The 8,534-nt window shown below is 50.9% G+C and overlaps 1 long non-coding RNA gene across 1 annotated transcript; it reads right to left on the bottom strand.

The window, feature by feature from the left end:
* Positions 1-2,059: 2,059 nt before the first annotated feature.
* On the bottom strand, positions 2,060-8,193 carry LOC113595761 (uncharacterized). Its single transcript, XR_003416362.2, has 2 exons — positions 7,943-8,193; positions 2,060-4,535 (listed from the first exon to the last, which is right to left on the bottom strand). It is a non-coding gene; the product is annotated as an uncharacterized LOC113595761 (long non-coding RNA).
* Positions 8,194-8,534: the final 341 nt, after the last annotated feature.

The raw sequence follows: 8,534 nt of genomic DNA on the forward strand, positions 1-8,534 counted from the left end.
TGACCAAAGCGCTCTGGGAGCAAGTGTGGGTGACGGACCGTCCGTGTTGTGGGGGCCTGTGTCATGGGCGGGGCTGCCTTTCATGGACTGGACACATGAGGAGAAGGGCTCAAGACCCTGGGGGCTCGGCGCCCGTGACAGTACGGGCCCCTGGGCCCCAGATCCATGCAGGTGGCTGGCACCGTGGTCCCCGTAGACACTGGTGGCAAGACCAGTGTCATGCAATTGTCTGGAGCTCTGACCGTGGACCAGGGCCTGCTCTTTGGGAGGCAGGGCTTCAGTCCAGAGGCCTCGTGGACACCTTGTCTTCCCACTCCACTCGAGTCCTGTGAGCCCACGCCAGGCCCCGGGGGTTCTAGATGCATTGGGGTGGGACCCCGGGGCTGCAGGGAGGAGAGATGGGACTCCAGCGTCCGGACTTGGCAGAGCTCCTGGCGGGATCGAGGGGACACGGGAAGGGGACAGGACACCAGGCCCACTGTCATTAGCTCCCAGGGAGACAGACATTTCTGCTTTTGTTCAACTCGCCTGGTGCTAGGAGCATGTCTATTACTGAACAGTCACTGAATAAATGAAAGATTTCATAAGTGGGTGGGTGGACATGATCCCACACAGCTCCCTGGGCCCGTCCTTCCTAGACCCACTCCGGGGCCCTGCAGAGAGCATCTGAAAATGAAAGAGAAGCCTCTGGCCATTCATCAGGCTGGCTCAGCGCCCTGCCGCTAATGGTCATCAACAGAGAGTGATCCAGAACTCCAGCAGACAGCTCCGACCCACTCCACAAGCAGCCTTGTGTTATGCTTACGATTCTTACAAAGAGCAAATGATCTAGCATCAGAATTTTATCTAGCTGGGGGCTAAACACTCCCACAGCATCCTGGGCCTGGTGGTTCGCAAAGCGCAAGGCTGTTTTTGTGACTGCTGTCTTCTCGCACAGGAAAGCGGGTCCCAGGGAGTGGATCGTACAAGGGACAGCCTGGAGGAGGAGGGGGCAGGCACACGCAGGAGGGAGGAGGGGCACAGATTCCACATTTGGTGACGTCTGAGGAAGCTGGCCGCTGCTCCCCTACACCCGCTCGCTGCTGTGAAAGGGCTCATCCTCCTTTGCAAATGAAGGCGGGTGAGATACAGCACTTCCTTTACTGGACACAGGAGATTATTAATGGGCTCTGTGCTGGTTCATCTTATGTGTCAACTTGTTGGGCCACGGAATGCCCAGAGGTCTGGTGAAAACGTGATTCTGGGTGTGTCCGTGAGGATGTTTCTGTGTGAGATGGACCTTGGTGGACGGGGGAAGGCAGGTGATCTCCCCAGTGGGGTGGGCCTTGTCTAAGCAGTTGAAGGCCTGAATGACCAGAAGGGCTGAGTTGAAGGCATGCTCCTGCCTGACTGTGGACCTGGGACCCTGGTTTATCCTGCTTCCAGATTTGAACCAAAACATCGGCTCTTCTGGGTCTCCAGCTTGCCAGCTGTCGATCTTGGGACTTTTCAGCCTCCCTTATCATGTGAGTCAATTCCCTGTAATAAATATCTCTCTATCCTACTGGGTCCGTTTCTCGGGGGAACCATGAGGAACACAAGCCCCCGTGGTGGGAAACTCGGTGGTGTCACTGCAGAGGCTCCCCCTCTATGCTGACTCACTGCTCAGGCGTGAGTGCGATGGGGGGCCTACAGTGCCCGACCTGGCGCTGCCTCCTGACCTTGGCCTCCATCAGTCACTGTGGAGGCACCCTTGTCTGGGGGCCACGGTCCCTGGAACGGAGGCTCTCTGAACTCCCACCCCAAGCTCAGGTGCACGCATGCCAGCTCATGAGCTCCGTGGCTCCCGTGACGTCGCTAAGATGCGGGAGGGCTCCGTGGCACAGCACGGTCTGGTGGACCACCGCCCCCGATCCCAAGTTCTGAATTAGTGAATACTTATTGTAAGGCAGCCGTATTACTCCCAAGTTGACCTCAGTTTGAGTTCAGCCAACAGGAAAGTGCCCATTGGAACCTACTTATTAAAAACAGGTGTGGACAGTGGCAAGGCATGTTCACCATCCGAGAAGCACAACGAGAGAACATTTCACGTTTTATTTTATATACTTTGGAGCCAGTTTCCTATTGTAAGAAGCCATATTATTTCATAATAAAAATTAAGCACAGGTTAATATGGTTTATAATTAGCATATGATAAGAATTCGCAGGGAAACAAAGGTCCCAAGCCTCTTAGAAGCAGCACGTGCTCATAAGCATGGTGGGCATGTCCCTGGTAATTGTATTTACATGAAGGCTTGTCTACTAAATAGATTTTTTTCCCCATAAAGATTATAGAGATATTTAAACACATTTTTTAATGTTTATTTTATTTTTGAGAGAGAGACAGAGTGGGAGTGGGAGGAGGGGAAGAGAGAGAGGGAGACACAGAACCCGAAGCGGGCTCCAGGCTCCGAGCCGTCAGCCCAGAGCCTGACGTGGGGCTCGAACCCACGAACCGCGAGATCATGACCCGAGCCGAAGTCGGATGCTTAACCGACCGAGCCACCCAGCCGCTTCTATAAAGATGTTTTTCAAGCAGAGCCCTCCTGCATCGCAAGTTCTAAAGTAGCAGAGTCCAAATTCATGAAATTTCCTACAATCAGCGTTGTTACCGGTCAACCAACCAGTCACGATTGCTGGCTGTGTCCTGTGTGCTGCAAATAGGGGAACATTCTTGTTGCCGAATACGCAGCTACAATGCTTCGTGAGCACTGACTTCTATTTTCCCTTAGGGTTATAATATCCTGTTCTGCGTCTATGCAGAAAGGAAAAAACCACATTTTTGTCTTTTGATTCATAATTCATACGCTTGGTACATAGGTCTGCTTATGATCTCAATTGTTAATGTTTTCCCTTTGTAAGACAGGGTTGGAGCAAAGTCAATATTTTAGTGTTGACAGTTCATGCTTGCTTGACGTTATTTGTGTATTGCTTTCTTTAGAAACCGAAAAGTGAAGAAAACACCCCTCCCGGAATAAAGTTTTCGGGCACGAATGAGACTGCCACATTCAACATTCAGAACCCGTGTATCTTAGGATTTTTAAAGAAATATTGGCAATATTCTCAGCGGCAAGATATCCCTAGAGCAGTCCACAAGATAAATTAGAAACGGGGGCATCTTGCTTTTGATTTATTACAGAGAAAATGTAAATGCGATCCTATGAATATTACTCACAGAGAGAAAAATGCCAAGGGTGGTTTATCGTGATCCTTCGACGCTGGAATCCCGTCCAGCTGTTCTATCAGGAGACCGGTTGCTAGGGACTGGAGTCTGTGTGACATCCTTCTGGGGAAGAGCGCTGGACATTATCCCTCCTCTCTGGCAGCGGTGAGGGGCCAGGGCTCTATGCCTACGTGCTCGACTGCCAACAGGAGGCTAAGATTTCTTGGCTGCGTGGCTTTGCAAGGCAAGCGACTGCCACGGCGGCACAGATTATGAGAAAATGTTGGGCGCCTCACCCAAGCTCAGTCCTCACCGTGATGGTTGTTTACCTGGGTGGTGAGCTTTGTTATGCTGCTATTGCTCGATGCACGTAGCCCGCCCCCCCCCTCGCCGCGGACTCGCGCTCCCCTTGTCGAACGTGAGGCTTGGGCTCCAGGACACTCTGTCAGCAATTATCACGAGATTGGCTGGAGAGGCCAACCGGAGTGAGTGCCTTGTGTGCAAAAGTAAAGATTTTACAAGAAAGGTCAGGGCGCCAGTGCCTGCTCAGCGGTGGGTCGTGAAATCCCCCACCGCCTGCACCACAGAGGCTCATCACGTCCACAGGCTGCCGACGACTCACGATGTGTCACTGCGGGCGAGGGCGCCCCAGCCCTTCTCCTCAATGCTCCCAGAAATGTCTGGCAGGGAGAACCTGAGGTTTAAAAGCTTGGAACCACTGGTCTGACGTCACAGCTCCGAAGTCAGGGGCTAGAACAGGTGCAGAGTGGAGGACCAGGTACACATCAATGACGCACCTGCAGTGTTCTGGGCGGGTGTAAACTCATCGGGTCCTGAGTTCCGCTTCTGAGATGTAATTATCATCAGCTCCATGTTAGGACATGGAATCTGAGGACCCGGGAGGTGGCCCACTTGTCCACGGTGCCACCCACTTGTCCACGGTGCCATAGCTGCTGAGGCAGATGCCCACACCGCCCCCAAGCCTTGGAGGGGGGTGGCTTTTCCAGCTGTGTCACAGCGGGAGGCACGACTTGGGTCACTCCATCCTGGCCAGTCACTCTAGACCGCAAATGTTCCTTCACAAGGAAGTAGCTGGTGAGTCTGCCCCTTTCTGAAGCCCGTCACGTTCTCGCTAATTCCTAAAACGAGCTTCACCTGCGTGCCCGTGGCCCTCGGCTGGCTGCGTGACCAGCCCATGGCTCTGACCTGTCCTCTCCAGCTGGCCTGGGTCCCTTGGCTTTTCCTTCTCAGCTGCCTTAGGAGGCCATGATGAAATACCGAGAAGCAGCAAGGAAGAGCCCTGATCCGACACGAGAGAGAACGGCACCCAGTCCAGCAGCGTTGAGTCGGCAGCCTTTGAAAACAGACCAAGAAAGATAAATAAGGATACACATCTCCTGAAGCCATAAAGGAAACTTCGACATTTTAGAGCCAATCTGGTATCAGAAATAGATTTTTTATCTCTATTTTTCATGTGCCCTTTGGTCTATAGATCACAATTCGGTAAAGCAAATAAAAGGACTGATGTTACTGGCTCTGTATTTTACGCATGATGGAGACATCACGGTAAAGCCTTCTCTTATACGTCGGTAAATAAAAGAATACTATTACAAGGGGTAATCAAAGAAATAAGAAATATAATCGCCATTGAGGAAACAGACTGCCACTCTGGGCATTCTCTCAGGAAAGAATAGATATCAGCACAGGATGAATTTATATTTTCCTCTCCCTGGTTTGTTATGTCTCTTGCTGACACAAATAGAAACCCAGTGCTCTGTGTCCATGGGACCGAGCACAGCACAAATCACAGAACACAGCGTGGTTTCTGCTCCGCTGTTGCATAATAAAAATGCCGACTCCTGGGACTGTCAGCCAGAGCTCCCTCTCGGGCTTTCGGAGCGTCCAGGGACAGGTGATGACCAGCACCTAGCGGGAGAGAACGTCAGGGCCGGGACTTGCGGAAGCAGAGCGGGGGGTTGGGGGGGGGAGGGGAGTGACGAAGGCAGATGTGCATTTGTGGCGACCTACTTACTGAAATGAATCCATGTTGGATGAACACTAGCAGGAAGCACCTGTTCGGCCTCCACTCCAGGGTGGCGGCTGGATCCTTGGTTTCTAGAGCACTCCTCACACGTTACCTCCTTGGCCACCTCCCTGCGCACGATGGCCTAGATACATCAGGGAGCTGCTCTTTGCTTCTTTTCTGGTAACCCACGATTACCCTCCCACTTCATCCATCCCCCAGATTAACCTACCCGGTGCAGTTCAAAGGGGCACGTCATCGTCTTGTGCTGTTACCCTTTGGGGGCCGAAATTCTGGGGGACTCAGGACCTGTTCGGATCCAGCCTCACGTGGAAAAGAGGCTGAGCTGCCGTGGCCTCCCACTTCCTTTTTCTGAAATGTACACTGGGTTCTCCTTGCCTGTTGGAATCCAGCCTCTGGCAAAATGGAATTCAGAATGGCAGGATATAGACACTGTGATTTGGTGACAATTAAGAGACCAACAAAGGAGCAGCGGACGTTCAAGGAGTCACCCCTCAGAGAAGGGCTTGCTTCTTGCCAGGTGCGGAAGCGTGGGTTTACGATGAGCGTTTGGGACGCCGCCCCTTCCCGTCGCGGCTCCGTCCGTGACGGTCTGCGTGCCGGCTCGTTCTGTCGGGTAGGTGGCCTGGTGGTTTTGCCGCAGCTTTCGTAAATCTCAATATGTTGTGCAGAAGTAAAGGCTGGCATAATTTATCACAGTTGAACATGTGCTTTGTTCAATGACAGGGTAATTAGACATTCTTTCAGCAGACACATTAAATATATACTTATGCATTAAAGCTCTGTGTCTCGGATCGGCTCTGTTGATTTATTCTTTATGCTTGGATCTTTGCCTGTTGATAGCCATATAAAACTAAACTTCCATGCCAAAAAATAAAAGTGGCAGGAAAGAAGAAATGGCTTCCATATGCTCACTCAGTCAAGTGGGGGGTGGGAGGTGGGGGGGGGGACGGGGAAATGCACGCACGCACACGCGCGCACACACACAAGTATATACACGCACGCACTTAGCGCTCCGGGACAGGCCGGGGCTCGATTCTCCGTTCCCTAGCCCGGTAAACATTAGTTATGCAGTGATAACAATAATTTTGCATGCATAATGCTGACCTCTTTCACTAGAGGGCAACAGAAGCCCAGCTTAAGGAACCTCCACCTTCTGCTGCCAGTGACAAGAAACGTTAATAAGATGCCGCGTGGATTTTGTAACAAACACCCTATTAATTTTACATAAGAGTAACGTTACTTTTGAAAATCCAGTTACGCTCCTGAATATACATGATCCAGCCTTCTCAACAGGTGGCACGGAGCGCTCTGTGAGTTCCTGTCACCGCCGCGCAGGGTGCCGCCGGGCTTGCTTCCGGAGCATGTGCCTGGCTTCCGGAGGCATCCTCCCCTCCCTCCTGCCTGAGGAGGGATGTTGGGGTGGGGGCTGCAGGTCATGAGGGGCATCCGTCTCTGGGTCTCTTTCACAAGGCTCAGAGCTTGAGCTGCGAGGAGTGGAGCCGATTTTCATCTCTGCCGCCAAATGTTGAATGTAACTCGTCCACCACCAGAGCCTGTATTCTCCGTGCTGATTTAATGTTTTGAAGCCCACTCGCTTTAACAAACGGGGTTCCTGGGTCTTCTTTCCACCTTGTGAGTGGGAAGGACCCACTGGATGCTGTGCTCTGTTGCTGAGGGGGGAGAATCTTGAAACAGCCCGAGAAATTGATGGCACAGATTCGGCCAATTGAAAGCTAATTACATAAATCTGTCGTTTGTTCCTAAATATGTTGAAAATATCAGGAATCATTAGGGAAATGCAACGAAGCTTCAAGTTTCGAGAGTCTCTGGACCAATTATCGCGTATGAAAACAACACCGAACTTCTTCTACGAGAAGCGTTTCAGGCCAAGATGTATAATGAGGGACCGCCTTCCCTCTGGAGGGGAAGCATGACATTCTATAAACACCCTGACTCAGCATTTACAGGTTTTGCTTCCAAAAATAACCATGGCCTTTTCTTTGAAATGAGGTCTTTGAAATCTGGCTCTCCAGAGTGGCTTAATTTCCACAGGAGGGTGGACGTGTGTGTTGTGCGGGCTGGGGGGAGGGGCAAAAACATACAAATCTGTTTTTCACCATATAGCTGACAGCCCTTTGGGAACCAGGGGGTGGGGGTGGGGAGATGTAGCCAAGAACTGCTCAGAGCATCCAGGGTGTTTTCATGGTGAACTTGGCATCCTGCGTTCCAAGTCCTTAATCCTGGGTGGCAGGGGCTGAAAGTCTTTTCCAGAAGCCTCCTTGGTGCCCTTCACATTGTCCCGTCTGGTGGGGAAGCTCTGCTGTGGTCCAGCCAAGCCTGGGGCTGGGAGGGAAGTCACTGGCGTGGTGCCTCGATCTCCCATTTGCCGGGCTCCGACGCGGCTCGGCCGTGCCGCAGTGTTCCACAATTTCCTTTGAAATGTAACTCATTATACAAAAGCAGAACTAAATAAAAAATACTCCAGAGAGGGAACAGATTGTTAGCTATAGATTAGAAGAGCAGCCTAATCCTTCACAAGCATTAAATATTTAACATAATCACACCACAGGTGCCAAGAAGATGTCGGCGTTGTTTAATTAGACTTAATTAAACATAAGGAAAAATCTAATACTAATTCAGGTCGAGTTTTTTAATCGATTACAACCCCCACTCCCCCTTAGAGGTCCCCATGTATTAGCTGTATCGTTCCTTACCTTCTTATTAACCAGAAACCTCGCCTGGGTAAGAGTTGAAAAGTCGTGCAGAAAGGAAGGAGGTGCTGTCTATGAGCAACCAGACTGTATAAATGGATCACGGAAAAGAATATTTCTGTGGCCAAGAAATGGCACGAACACGTGGTCACTTCCAACATCTGTAAGGTGGGCACAGGACTTTTATCTGACCCACGTTGCTTTATTGATGTGAAATGTCGTAGCCGGGAACGCGTCCACTCGAAGCTTTAATCCTTTCATATATACGTGCGCGCGCGCGCGCGTGTGTGTGTGTGTACAGGATAGCCTTCAGACTGTAATGTCCACAACAGAAAGCAAACACAAAATGTGACAAATTATACCTTGACCACGTGTTTGCAATACAAACTCCAAGACCCATTAAAGCACAGGCAAATACATTTGCTGCACACAAGAAATGTTTGAACATTTAGTTTTTATCGTTGAAATAATAACCTTTCTTGATACTGACACTGGGTGTGAAATTGTTGTTTCAGTTTCCCGTACTCTGGGTCTCCAAAATGAAGACAGAACACAGGTGCCGGCATGTAGCCGTGAGAAACACTATGTTTAACAA

This window comes from Acinonyx jubatus, chromosome A3 (assembly GCF_027475565.1).
Source record: "Acinonyx jubatus isolate Ajub_Pintada_27869175 chromosome A3, VMU_Ajub_asm_v1.0, whole genome shotgun sequence".
In the NCBI taxonomy this organism is placed as follows: domain Eukaryota; kingdom Metazoa; phylum Chordata; class Mammalia; order Carnivora; family Felidae; genus Acinonyx; species Acinonyx jubatus.